The 13,933-nt window shown below is 44.5% G+C and overlaps 1 pseudogene; it reads right to left on the bottom strand.

Annotated features, from left to right (window-relative positions):
* Positions 1-4,410: 4,410 nt before the first annotated feature.
* Positions 4,411-5,179, bottom strand: LOC118984585 (60S ribosomal protein L21-like; annotated as a pseudogene).
* Between the last annotated feature and the right edge of the window lie 8,754 nt (positions 5,180-13,933).

Below are 13,933 nucleotides of genomic sequence, written 5' to 3' on the forward strand. Positions count from 1 at the left end.
AGTGGGTGGCACACCTCTCTCTCCTCCCACAGGGAAATGCAAGATAGGGGAAGCCAGGCCATGTTTTAGAGTTTAGTTGTCATTACAGTTTCTCCTATCAGTGTACTAAACATCATAGACGAGGAATAGCATGTCAGTGGTTTCATACCCAGCAAGGTTATCATTTAAAATTGAAGGAGAAATAAAGATCTTCCCAGACAAGAAAAAGTTAAAGAAGTTCATTACCACCAAAGCAGTATTACAAGAATTTTAAAGGGTCTTCTGTAAGAAGAAGAATAGAGAAACATATAAAGTGGCAATAAATACATACCTATCAATAATCAATTTAAATGTAAGTGGCTTAAATGATCCAATCAAAAGGCACAAGATAAATGACTGGAAAGCAGTATGGAGTTACCTCAACAAAAGTAAAAACAGAACTGCCTGATTACCCAGTGATTCTACTTCTGAGAATATGTCCTAAGAAAATGAAACCACTAATTTGAAAATGTATATCACACCTATGTTCACTGCAGCATTATTTACAATAGCCAAGATTTGGAAGCAGCCCAGATGCCCATCAGTACATGAGTGCTGAGTGAAATAAGCCAGTCTTTGAAAAACAAATACCATATGATCTCATTTATAAGAGGAATCTAATGAACAAAATAAACTAATGAACAAAACAGAACCAGAGGCAGGGAAACATGGAGCAGATTGAAAGAGACCAGAGGGGATGGGGCAGGGAGATAATGGTGGGAAGAAGGGGAAGGAACTAGTCAAAGAACATGTAGGAATGACCCGTGAACATGGACAACGGTGTGGGGATTGACTGTGGGAGTAGGCAGTGGGCTGGGCGGAGGAAGGTGAATGGGGAAACATTGGGACAACTGTAGTACAACAGTAATAAAAAATGTTTTTTTAAAAAGCTGTGGCACATTTCCACAATGGAACACTACTTGGCCACAAATAAAGAAGGAAATCTTACCTTTCGTGACACCTTCCATGTAGATCTGGAGATTATTATATTAAGTGAAGTAAGTCAGTCAGAGAAAGATAAATATGATATGATTTCACTTATAAGTGGAGTCTAATGAACAAAATAAACTAAAAAACAAAACAGAGACAGACTCATAGATACAGAGAGCAGACTGACAGCTGTCAGAAGGGAGGGGGCTTGTGGAGCTGGCTGATAAGAAAAAAAAACCCTCTGAGACAGACAACAGTGCGGTGATTACCAGAGGGAAAGAAGAAGGGAGGGAGGTAGAAGAGGGCAAAGGGGAATAAATGGTGACGGAAGGAGACTGGGCTTGGGGTGGTGAGCACACAATACAATATACGGAGAATGAGTTACAGAAACGTACACCTGAATCCTATATAATTTTATTAAGCGATGTCACCCCAATACATTCAATAAAAATATGTTTAAACGAAGCAGAAGCCTGCTTCTTTAGGAAGGGGAGGAAGCCTCCCACCTCCGAGACCAGCATTATCCCCAAGGCCCCAACAATGTGAAAGTGAGAGCTGAGCGGAAGTGCAGCGGGGGCGGGGGCTGGAGAGTGCACCCGCACCGCGATCTGACTGCTCAAGGGTTTCCTTCCTCTTGGTCTCCCTGGCCTGGCTGTTCCACTCTATTTGCCCCTTGCATTGGACTGAAACTGACAGGCCAGCGGGGGAGCTGGAGCAGAGCCGTCTGGGGAGCCCGCGGGGATGGGGACGCGGGGGAGGGGCCACGGCAGGAGGAAGAACCAGGGTGGAAAAATCCCAGGTGACTGTGGAAGAAATGAGGGAAGGAGCAGGGACATCCGAATGAAGAGAGGGAGACAAAGAGCAAAGCTGGACCTCCAAGGAGACACAAAGCACGCATGAGCCTTTATGAAAGAAAAAAAAAAAGAATGGACTGATGATGGCTCATTTATTAATTATTAACAAACAAGTAGCACTAATGAATAGCATCATTAGGGGATATTTTGTGAATATTAATGTGTAGTTAAATTCCAAATAATGCTGGCCAGCCAATGTCCTTCCACTGTTCATTCAAGTCACCTCTGTTAACTACCACCTCCATTGAAACCCTCACAACTCCTACTCCATGTCTCCCACAGTCTTTATCACCAGCAAAACACTGTTAAAAATCATTTCCTACATTTCTTTTTACTGTCTGTTTCCCTGCACCACTAGAGCATACACTTTACAAAGCCATGGATTTTTGTGTATTTTCTATACTGATATGAACAAGTTCCTGATATACCATAGGGGCTCGGTAAATACCAGGTATTAAAAAAATAACATAATACTCCATGCCCTGGCCAGATGGTTCAGTTGGTTGGAGCATCATCCTGTACACCAAAAAGCTATTGGTTCGAGCCCCAGTTGAGGCTCATACAGAAGGCAACTAATCGATCTCTCTCTCTCTCTCTCCCCCACCCCCGCTCCCTTCCTCTCTTTCTAAAATTAATAAACATATCCTTGGGTTAGGATTATAAAAATGAAGTGAAATTAAAAATAATACCACACCGAGGGGTTTCCTTCAAAGCACCACCATGCATTCCCTGGAGAGTTCCCCTCGCCAATCAGACATTTCTCTCGCTGAGGACTTGCAGGGGAGGTGAAGAGAAGTTCATTTTGGCTGTGAGCTCTGCCTTTCCCTCTAAGGGGACTTCTAACAGCAGAGAAGCTGGAACTGAGAGCCGGTCACAGAGCTCCAGCCTGCTCCCCTGGGTCCTCTGACCCCAGCAGCATCTCCCAATACCAGCACACAAGCAGGGGGTGGGGGTTGAAGGGGTCTCACCCTGTCATCTTACGGATAAAGGCTCTGGACCCAGTGAGGTGGAGTGAGCTGCCTAAGAGCACACAGTGAGCTCCTGAGTCCCTCTGTCCTCTCTAATGATACACAGGGCTTTGTTGGTAGGTGGCCAATGGCCCGCTCTTGGCAAAATGCCAAAGGCAGTGGACATGCTGGGGGCTTGCAGCTTTGGTTTTCTGTGCAATTGCCCCCTTTCGCCTGGGCCCAGGTCTGCCCTTTCCCAACCATCCCCAAGCTGTGGTGTACTCAGTGGTCCACTCAGTACATGCATTTGTGACTCCCAGCAGGCCCAAGCAAGCCCTGTCTGGATTTCTCCAGGGGAAGAGTGGTGGTAGAGTTTCAGTCTCCAGGGAGCTGAGTAGAAAGGTATTTTGTAGAGAGCGGTAATCGTGTCCAAACTCTAGTACGTGTTTGTTTCTAAACAAACATATGGCAGAGCCAAAGTCCAAAGCCAGTGAGGGGAAATGACGGGCCCAGGGTCTCTGTGTGAGCTGGGGCTTTAGGAATACAGGCCTCCCCATTCTTGGCCCTCTTCCTGAAAGTTTTCTCTTCTCGTCACTATCCCCACATCTTGGGCGGGAATAACCACACAAGGAAAACTGAGGCAGTTTTTTCCTTAGATCCTTCTAAATCTAAGTAAGCCTGAGATATGGGGGCCTGTTCTCTCCTATACTCTTCCAAGTGAATGACCCACAGCATCCGAGGCTACCAGTAAAGAACCTGGAACAAGACATAAGAAACCCAATGCTTAACATAGGCCACAGTGATTTCTATTTGTTGAGCACCTAGTATGTGCCAAGCACTTCCACGTATTCACACTCTGACATAATCCACGCAGCAATCCTGAGTCATGTGCTCGGAGACGTTAATCAGACTGCCAAGTGTCACAGGGCTGGTAAGTTTCAGAGCTGCATTCAGACTGAGCTCTGTATGACCCCAGAACCCGTGTGTTTGCTTCCTCCTTGGCATATCACCTCCCTGAGAGAGCAGCCGTCATGGGCAAAGCCATAGTCAAAGTCCTGTCTGCCTTCAGGAGGATGGATCCATCCTGCAGAGGCTGCATCTCCATGAAGTCCTTTCCACCCACGTTTCCAGGTTAGCTTTTTCACAGCTTCTGTTGCCATGGCATTAGGGGCTCTCAACATCATTTGAAAACCCAGCAAAGGAAAATAAGAGGACTCGAGCTCTCTGATTGGAGAGGCGACCTGTTCTTTTGTTTGTTTGTTTGTTTTAGAATTTGTAAATCTTAGCGATCGCAACTCTTATTTCAATGGGTAAAATACCACAGTTTAATACAAAAGTGAATTATAGTTTTAAGTATAACTAATTCTAAGTATATTTCTCTTCCATAGATGTCCAAGAACATAGTTTTCAATCACAATGTCGTGGTTCACCAAGAGATCTACTTCTATCATCCTCACAACAGATATTTTTCTTAAATGCTTAACTTTCAAACTGAATTTTTTGGAGCATCGAGAGATATGTTAGATGTTTTATTTTTGATAGAAAAGACTCCAAATAGCTTTTTTTGATTCCATGAATTGGTAGAAATCATTGAAATATCAATATTATTGGACTTAAGTGATTTTTTATCAGTATAGAAGCCTTTTATTTTTTCACACTTATCATGCCATGAATTCCTAGGGAGTGGGTTCCAACCGCTCAGGCTCCTTTCCGTTAGTTCTCACAAAGTGCGTTTCTCGGGGCAGAGCAGGCTGACACTAACACAGCAGTTGAACCCAGGAAACTTTCTCTTTGGCTTCCTTCTTTTTCTGATCATTTTCCTTCACACACTTCAGGAAGCTATCTCTTAAGCACTTTTTTTTTAAAGATTTTATTTATTTATCTTCAGAGAGGAAGGAGAGAGGGAGAGAAATATCAATGTATGGTTGCCTTTCATGTGTCCCCTGCTGGGAGTTGGCCTGCAGGGAACCAGCCTGCAACCCAGGCATGTGCCCTGGCTGGGAATCGAACCGCGATCCTCTGGTTCGCAGGCCCATGCTCAATCTACTGAGCTACACCAGCCAGGGTCTTAAGCACTTTTTGAGTGCTTAATATGCTCAATTCGTACGTTAATTCTCTTGGCAAGAACCTTGTTCTCACCTTGTTGGTTTGCAACAATGCCCACCGCATGCTGGGTGACGTTGTAGACTCTTCCACTTTTGCCATGGGAACATCTGTGGGGCATCCTTTCTGAACAGTGTCCATTCCCTTAATATCTACTATATCACCTTCCTTGTAGATCCACATGTATGTAGCCAAAGGAACAACTCCATGTTTTCTAAAAGGCCTGGAGAACATGTAACGAGTACCTCTCCTCTTTCCCTTTGTGTTAGTCATTTTGGCGAATCACTGGGAGATGACGGTTCCAGCCAAAAAGCTGATTTTTTTAATTTAAAGTATCTGATGACATGGATATAAAACTGCCATCATTTAAAACCGCAAACTTTTTCTGCTAATGGAGCCAACACATTAGCTATTCCTTATTTTTATTAAATTTATTGCAGTGACATTGGTTAACAAAACGATGTAGATTCCAGGTGTACAATTCTCTAACCCATCATCTCCATGTTGTACTGTGTGTTCACCACCCTAAGTTGTGTCTCCTTCCATCACTATTTATCCCCCTTTACCTGACCAGTTCTTGCATCTGGTTTACAAATGGGAGACAAATAATGGCACTTACAGGCCTTGGAGTTATTTAGCTTCTTGCTCCAGGAAGTTCAGGTCACTTTTCAGACATGGTCTCATTCTTCTCCACAAGCTTTTAGCAGGAGCCCAGAGGAGAGACCAGGACCGTTCCCTGCTGGGTGGGACTAGAAGGAGGTCCATGGTCCTCACCCATGTGTCTGAATTTGCTCCTCTTCACGTCTCTCCTGCCTGGCATGAAAGAACAGTCACACCACTGGCACTGTTACACATACGTGGGAATTTATGTGAGGCCTGTGGTTTCCTCCACGAGTTTAAACAGTCAAGAAATAAATGTGCTGTAAGGTTTGTAGATTATTAGGGATGACGGCATAGTACTGTTTCAAGCTCCGTTCCTCCCACCAGACACCCACGTGGCATCTTCCAGGGGAGCAAACAAAGCGCAGAGAGATTAAACAAAGGTGCTTCTACTGCCCCCCCGCCTCAGAATAGCCACTAGGTATCGGGACCACATTTTCTGCTGCAGGGAAAGGCAATTTCCACTCTCCCTCTAGAATTCCCAGAGTATGTATTCTGTTTATCACTCACTCTCTTGAGTCTTTGGTTTTTCTCCATGACTCTACTTGTTCTCGGTGAGTTGATGCGCTGGTAAGAAAATGCCGTTTGGAATTAGGCAGACTTGGGTTTAAAGTTCAGCTCTTCCTCCACTGAATAGCGATTTGATTTGGGGACAAGTTACTTAATATTCTCTCCGTCTCAGGGCGGAGAACAGTCTGGAAGGACCCTTTCAAAATCAAACACTCCCTGATATCCTGTCCTCGTTTACTTAACAGAAGGTATCAGAAGACTCCAGGTCCTTGCTTTACGCTTTAATATCCCAGTGCTTGCCTTTCTAATGTTTTTAACATTCAGGTTTGTATCCTGCCTCTCAAATTCACAGCACGGTTATAGTCTTGTCGACCAGCTTTCAATACAAAGGGATCTGCTGGGGGTTCTGTAACAGGAACACATACCAATTTCCAACTTGGCTAAACCGCTCAGTGATGAAAGGAAAGGAGACAGAGCCCTTGCTTTTGTGAAACATGTTATTTAGTAACCAATTTCCCTGTTTGAAGGTGAGACCAAGGATGTGAAGCCTTGTTTGTTTAGTCATCTGTGAATCCGCACTCTCAGCTCTCAGCACAAACTGCAAAGGAAATTTTATTTGAAAACTTCAACAGCCTCAGTCTTGGGCAGCACATAAATACAGAAGTGAGAAATGGCCTAAACATGCCGTTCTGGAACTTTCTATCCCAATCGGTACATTCAAATATTGTGTATGATAAACGCTATTTAATAAGAATTCATCGAGGAATTCATCCTCAGTTCAAACTAAGCCATCTATTCACCTGTCTTGTCAAAACCAGTCCCACAGCGAGTAGAGCTTGCGGGGGACAGAGGTGGTGCTGTGATATCCTAATAATTCAGGAGGCGCAAGCCTTCACAAGTCCTTCAACACCCAAAAGGCCTGAGTTAAAATTCTTAAGGAAAGCTCTTGGGGATTTGGGGAGAAAAGGAGCTAATGTATTGGGGGTTTCTTTCAGGGGCAATGAAAATGTTTCCAAATTGATTGTGGTGATGGTGGCATAATTGTGAATATAATTAAAAACAATTGAACTGTATGCTTTAAATGGGTAAATTATATGGTATTTGAATTATATCTCAATAAAGTTGTTTTAAAAACCCCTCAGCCCCTGACAGTTTCATTATCAAAAAGCAGGAACAGCACCTTCAAATGCTGTTGTGGAGACAGTGTGACTGCAGCTGCATGGCTGCCTCTGGTGTGCAGGGGGGCTCCCCGGCAGATGCCATTGCTGTCGGAGGCAGTGACAGTGATGAGGACAGGGGTGGTAGTGAAATCGTCCCCATGCCCGCCGTCGTTTCTTAGTCCACTGTAGCCTCAATCTCCTTTCATCTCCAGGCCATTATCTTTACAGTTCATTTGAAAAATTTAAAAAGTAATGGCCTCTCTTTTTGTGATAGCTCTTCTATTGTTGCCAGGGGCAATTATTTATGTCTTCCATTCAGCTACTTTTATAGTTAAAAGTAACTTTTTGCTGGTTTATATGACCCTACAGGGGTGTCCAACCGTTGCCAGCAGGCCACATGAGGCCTAGGATGGCTATGAATGCAACCCAGCACAAAATCATAAATTTACTTAAAACATGAGATTTGGGGGGACTACACGTCACAATGTATTGAATGTGCAGCCCAGAGACACCAAAAGTTGGGTACTCCTGAGTCCCATTAGACAATGAAACCCCAAGTACAGAGAAAGTATCTCCATGTCCCTCCCAAGAAAACTTGAACTTGAAAGGTTGAAATGATTTCTTGACTGAATTTTATTATCGGATCTGTATGAAATTAATCTCTTTACAGCTTCTTTTGTCCCTTGATTTCCTCATCTGTCCTTTTTCCCCTAATTTCCATCTAGGAGCCTATCAATCTCACCTGTGTGCAAGTGTGAATAATAGGTCTTTAAAGATGGCTTTCTCCACTTCCTTACCACCCCTGTGAGGCCGACAACTCACCAGAGCTGAGAGGAAGAAATTGTTTCAGTGGACAAATTGTCAGAGAGTCTTGCATAGAAGGATGGACGTGATACTCTTTCAGTGCATTCCTTTGAGGAAGATTAGTAAGTGTGATCCCAGAAACCCTTTATATACAGAATCTTGGACCCCAAAACTGACTTCCAAGGAACAACAGGGTCTTATTCCTTGGTAAAAATCTTCTTCCCTGTAGGCTCCTCATTCTATACAACTAAAGGACATATTTCCAACCAAAATAAAGAAAATCTACACACATCAAGCAATTAAGTTAGCAAATAAGGCTTGGCACCCAGAGGAAATACAACCAGCTATGATTAAGAATGAATCTCAACCTCTACAAAATAGAGTCCACAAACTGGTAGAAAATTTCTTCTAACTACTGTCATATTATGTCACCTGACTCAGTGACAAAGAACAGCAGGAGTGAAAAGGCTGTTGGTGTAAGAAGCTCAGGAGATTGATTTGGGGTACTGTTGGTGGGGCTCAAGAGCAGCTCAAGTGTGCACTGTATCTTTGACAAGTAACCTAGACTCATCTCCTGACCAGCAATTGCATGTACTAGAATGCTTTTAGCTGCAAGTAAGAGAAGCCCCTGCTTAAGCGATTAAAAAAAAACTTGATTATCTCATATCACAGGAAGGCCAGAAGAAATGCAGGTTTCAGAACTGACGGATTTGGTGGCTTGGCAAACTCAGCAAGGACCCAGGTTGTTTTCCTCTCTCTGCCCGGTCAGTCACAGTGCTGGCTTGCAAATTCAGCTGGTAATAATGTGGCAGCCACAGTTCTCAGCATCTCATCCAGACACTCCATCATCTCGTCAGGGTAAGGAATCCATTTACAGTGAACTCACAGAAGTAACTACGAGAGGAGAAAGATACTTTTCCCTGGCCAGGCCTACTCTAGAGCTGAGGGTGAAGTCAGATTTCCACGGGCATGTGGCCACATGGGGAGTGAAGAAAAGGTTAATGCAATTGGAGTTCTGTTAAAAAAGAAGGGGGAATGGAGGCTGTGTAGACAACCAAGCACGATTGTTGCACAAACCATCTGAGGGCATAACGAGATGACTGGAAAAGGCTACATGCCCACATGAGCACCTAGGCAGGAATTATTCACAAACTTAGGACTAGAGGGCCTACCCTCCCCTAGAGAAAGACAAAGCAGTCTTTCTTAGGAACTCTAGAGGAAAGTCAAATCATTCGAGAGATCTGGCAGCCATGAGTGGAAGTGACATGAAGGTAGCTGATGGATGGAGGGGAACATGTGGGCAATGACTAGTAAGAACCCACAGGCTTTCCCAAGGCTCTGAAATGTCTAACAGCCTGTGGGGACTGCGGGTGGGGGAAGGGATGTGTCACTAGCTGTTTCCAGATGCACTGTGACTGTCTTACAAATCACATTGTCAGTGTGAGTGACCCTGGCTTATTAAGTTAGTGGAAGAAAAATTTTTTTCAGATACAGAAGAGACCAAAGCCAAGTGCACAGGTAACAGCCAACTCAAAGCAGGATGACAAGTTTCCCTTGAAATTGTCCTGGAATCACTATCTGCCCCTCTTTGATGGGCATGGTTTGACACATTCATACCCTACAATAGCTAGAAAAATGGAAATGCCAATATCTTGCCATCAAAGTTTTTGTGAGGACTATTATTATTAATTATTAGGTAGCACTCTGCAGTTAACAGAACAATTTCTCATAAGCGATCACATTATTTTTACTTAAGGTAGGTATCTGTTGTTGTCCTGCTCTATGGTTCAAGAAACTGAGACTAAAGGAAGTTAACTAACCTGTTTTAGACTTCATGGTTAGTAAAGAATTCAAAATGTACCCAGAGTGACCTTTCACAGAGGTAGAATACCTGTGTGTCTTTTATTGCATAATTTGTGGCATCTCTGAGGCCCTAGAGATTCTTAGAGACTGTCTTCCACCTTGGCCTGAAACAAACCTAAAATTCCTACTAGTAGGAACATGCCCATTTTGCTAAGGAACTGTGTCTGCAGAAGTTCCATGTTCTCCCTGCAAAAATGGAAAAGAAATCGGCATCCAGTTCTCGGTCATTATACTTTAGTATCCACCATGCTTCCCCTGAAGTCCAAAGCTATATAACCCATTCCTGCATGGAAAACAGAGAGCCAGAGGTCCAAGGGAGAAAAAGGAGCCTACTTAGACCAAAAGGAAAGAGATTAGGAGCTGGCAGAGATGCCACAGAATTTCATCTTCTCTCTAAAAGCATGGGGCAGACAGGATTAGACGAATGCCTCAAGTGGCTGGAAAAAGAAAAGGGAGCCTTAAAGCCCAAAGAATGGGCTTAAAAGGGAACTGATTACTGGCCTGGAGTAAAGCCCAAAGGAAGCTAAAGCTAGACCCTTGGATGCTGAGCCTTCCTTAAGACCGCAGGTTCCAATCTTCAGCACAGCTTGCCAAGGACACTGAATCAAACACGCAGAAGTCCCCAATGTAAACAGCAGCAGAGCTCCAGCCCAGTTTCCAAAGCAGCCCCCGGGGCGCTGTCTTCGGTGCTGAAGCAGCACAGCCTGGTGCCCGGAGCACGCGGAGACAGCAAGACTCTGACTCCAGGCCGCGCCTGTGCTCCATTTCTGATTCAGCTCTGGAGTCACGCGGCCCTCGACCCTGGAACTGCTTGTTTCAGAACTGGGACAAAGTGCCCTACATCCCACCTTTACCTTTACTCCCACCACTCACAACAGCTTCGCAAAAGCCCAGGAAAGGGATTTGGGGTGTTTCAAGGCCTGTTACCCCCAAACTGCCAGGCTAGATGATTTGCCACTAATGTCTCAAGAATCCACTTCCCGTGCCCCATTTCCTTGTGCTGTGGCTCTTCCTTCCCGTCTCAAGTGCAGCTCTCCCACAACCTGCTTCCCCAGCTCACTCTCGGAGAAGAGTTTGGGAAACACCTTTTATAAACCAGAGTGAATTTAGGTCAGCATGGGACGCCATTTGAAAGCTTGCATGCCATAAAATGAAAGATCGTGCCACCACTTAAGAAAGATATTGGGGGGGGGCAATAAGGAAAGAGGAGATTTCTCCAGACTTATCATGTTATCCTGTTACTCCCATAGGCAGCTTCCTATTGGCTACACATATAAGCAGTTCTCATTACTACCATCATTACACAAAGTGAAAGATGTGGGTACTGCAGAAAAACACATTTAACTTATTAGACACCAAAAATATTTAGTCATTTTTTTTCAAGGCATCCCCAATGCAGTTGGGGAGGGTGAGGGACAGGGACATTGCCAACTGAAAATTTATGTACCAAGACATGGCCCAGGTTTCATGGGAGCCCAGAGACCCACCTGGAGGATGTAGGCATGGATCCAGAAACGGAGTTTATTAGGTTAATAAAAGGGGCAAGAAAAAAAAAGTGCAGGTTTTGTTGCTAGAAAATGTGGGTCTCTGTCCTCAACCTGCCAATTATAGTGTCATCAGAGGAAAGCCATTTAGCTTCCCTTCCTCTGTAAAATGAGAATACTAGAAGTCTTGCTGAGTTCTTTGAGAGATGAGGTGAGGTAAAATGTAAACCTACTTCCTATTCAATGAAAAGCAGACCATTTTCCGTGTGTGGATGGCCGTGCCCACGCTCGTGTGTAAGTGCCGTGAAGGCAGGGCCAGGCCCTTCTGGCCGGTTACCGTGCGGAGGACAGCATCCTGTTCCCAGACAGGGTTATCAAGATCTTCCTGATTCCAAAAGAGCTCTGACTCGGGGAAGAAAAAGGACAATGTCTGTCCTCAGTGGCCAGGGCTGCCCAAGCCCCCCCCTGGGGTGTAGGGCAGCGAGGTGCAACAGAAAAAAGATGGCTCTCACAGGAGGAGTTGGCCTCAAACAGTAGCTCCAGATGGAATTTCAGCTGGAAGCATACAGCAGCAGCTGAGCTCAAAGAAATGACTGAGGTTTTCTGGACCTACTCGCTGGCTGGTGGGTGAGATGAATCAGAAAGAAATAGAGGACAGGTGGTGCAGGCAGAAGGGAGAAGAGACGGGATGAGGAGAAGCAAAAGAGAGGTCATGGTGCAGAGCCCTGTTCCAAATCTTTTGCTTGGGTGGAAATTTTCGACGAATGCAACTGCCACTGGATATTGCTATCATTTCATGAAGAGATCCATTTTGGAAAGAAAATAATCACAGATTATTAAAGTTGGAAGAGACCTTTACAGTGATCCAATCCAAACCCTTCATTTTACAGATAAGATGAAGGCCAAAGGAGGTAAAGTTCAAGTCAAAAAAACAAGTTCCTAAAAAAAAGAAGAAGAAGAAGAAGAACTAGGGTCAGGTCTTCTAATTCCCGGGTCAGTTTGTTTTTCACTACTTACTAATTGAATTAAGGTTAAATTTGAGGTGCTATAACAAATAAACCCAACACTTCAGAGACTTAAGGAATAAATAAGGTTTTTTTCCCCCATTAATGTAATAACAGTTACAGATTGAGATGGATTCCCAAGGAAATAGACTAACAAGGGAGCTTGCATGCCAGAGGGTCACTAGAGAAAGTTTTCTAGAACAGCAGCTGGACAGAGGGGTTGTTGCTTTTGCAACAGAGGCTTCAGGCAATAACGCAGGAGGCTCTGTAGCTTGGATACCTTTCACAGTTGTCCAAAATTGGAGCCTGGGGCCAAACCTTTCAACCCAGCATTGACCAATCATTGAATGTGGGTTTCCCCTGAGGAGAGGAATGGGACTTCAGGTGGGACAGCTCTCCTTGGCCAAGAGCAGTTCCTAAGGAAGAAGAATCTGAATGTAAGTTATCAGCAGCCCATGTTCCCAGAATCTGGGTTAATTAGTGCTTCATGCCTGAAGGGAGAGACCTAGGCAGCCCATCGCAGTACTCACTGCAGTAGGCCAGGCTTCAGGAGGAGGGCAGCAGCCCTACTCCATGTGGCCACTCAGGGATCCAGTCACTGCTTGGCCACCCCTTAAAGAGTCACCACCACCCACATATCCAAATCTGGGTCACCATAATGTCTGGCTTCATGGCATGAGAAACAGAAAGAGAGCATAGCAGGAACACACCAGTATCTTAAGCAACTATCTTAATACAAAGTGGAAGTGACTTAGATCCCATGGATAAGAACTCAGTCACGTGGCCATGCCTAACAGCAAGGAAAGCTGGGAACAGTAGCCTTGCCATGAAGCATGTGGCCAGCTGCAACTCTGCTACTGCAAGAGAACGTATTAAGAAAGAAGGCCCTAGACTGCCATTTATTTTTCACTGAATATGTGTTTAAAATGATCTCTTGGTGTTTTATCTCTCTCTTTGGAGCTGGAATACACGTGTTCCTTGAACTTCGGCTACCCTATTATTCTTCCAGAAGCCAAATTTATTCCAAAGAGAATTGGAGTGAGGTAGTCAAGCCAGACTGCTCTCAGACAGGGGTCTTTCTCACTTGTTTTCAAGGTGACCATACAACTATCAAAGGGATTTTCAGGAACTATTACTCTGTTCTAGAGAAAGCCCGGCTTCCAGAGTTCCTGCATGCCCAACAAAATCTGGAAGGCACGAAGACTTCAAGTCCGTGCCCCTCCCTATGTGTATAATCACAGGGTGAGCTACAGAGACTCACTGGGTAAGTGTTTTGCCTAAGCAGTAATCTGTGAGTATTCCATTTCTCTCTCCCAAAGTCTGGCTTGTCACAAGCAGCATCTCTTCTGGCTTAACACCCAATATAACCTGACCCTACACATTTCATATCAGAACCCTGTAACCTAACTGCTTTTGAAGAAACGACTGAAATTTTCAAGATGCAAGGATTTTTGAGTGTTTTGTCCAAAATCCTAGACCTGTACTGATAGCTCTGGTTCTCTGAAACCCAACCAAGCCTTCTGAAGATGCAACACAAAAGCGTTTTTCTTTCTTCCCGCTTATAATCCTACAGCTGCAGAAGGCTTTCTTCTGACA

The sequence above is a fragment of the Sturnira hondurensis genome, unplaced genomic scaffold, assembly GCF_014824575.4.
Source record: "Sturnira hondurensis isolate 20B ecotype Veracruz unplaced genomic scaffold, ASM1482457v3 Scaffold0003693, whole genome shotgun sequence".
NCBI lineage: Eukaryota > Metazoa > Chordata > Mammalia > Chiroptera > Phyllostomidae > Sturnira > Sturnira hondurensis.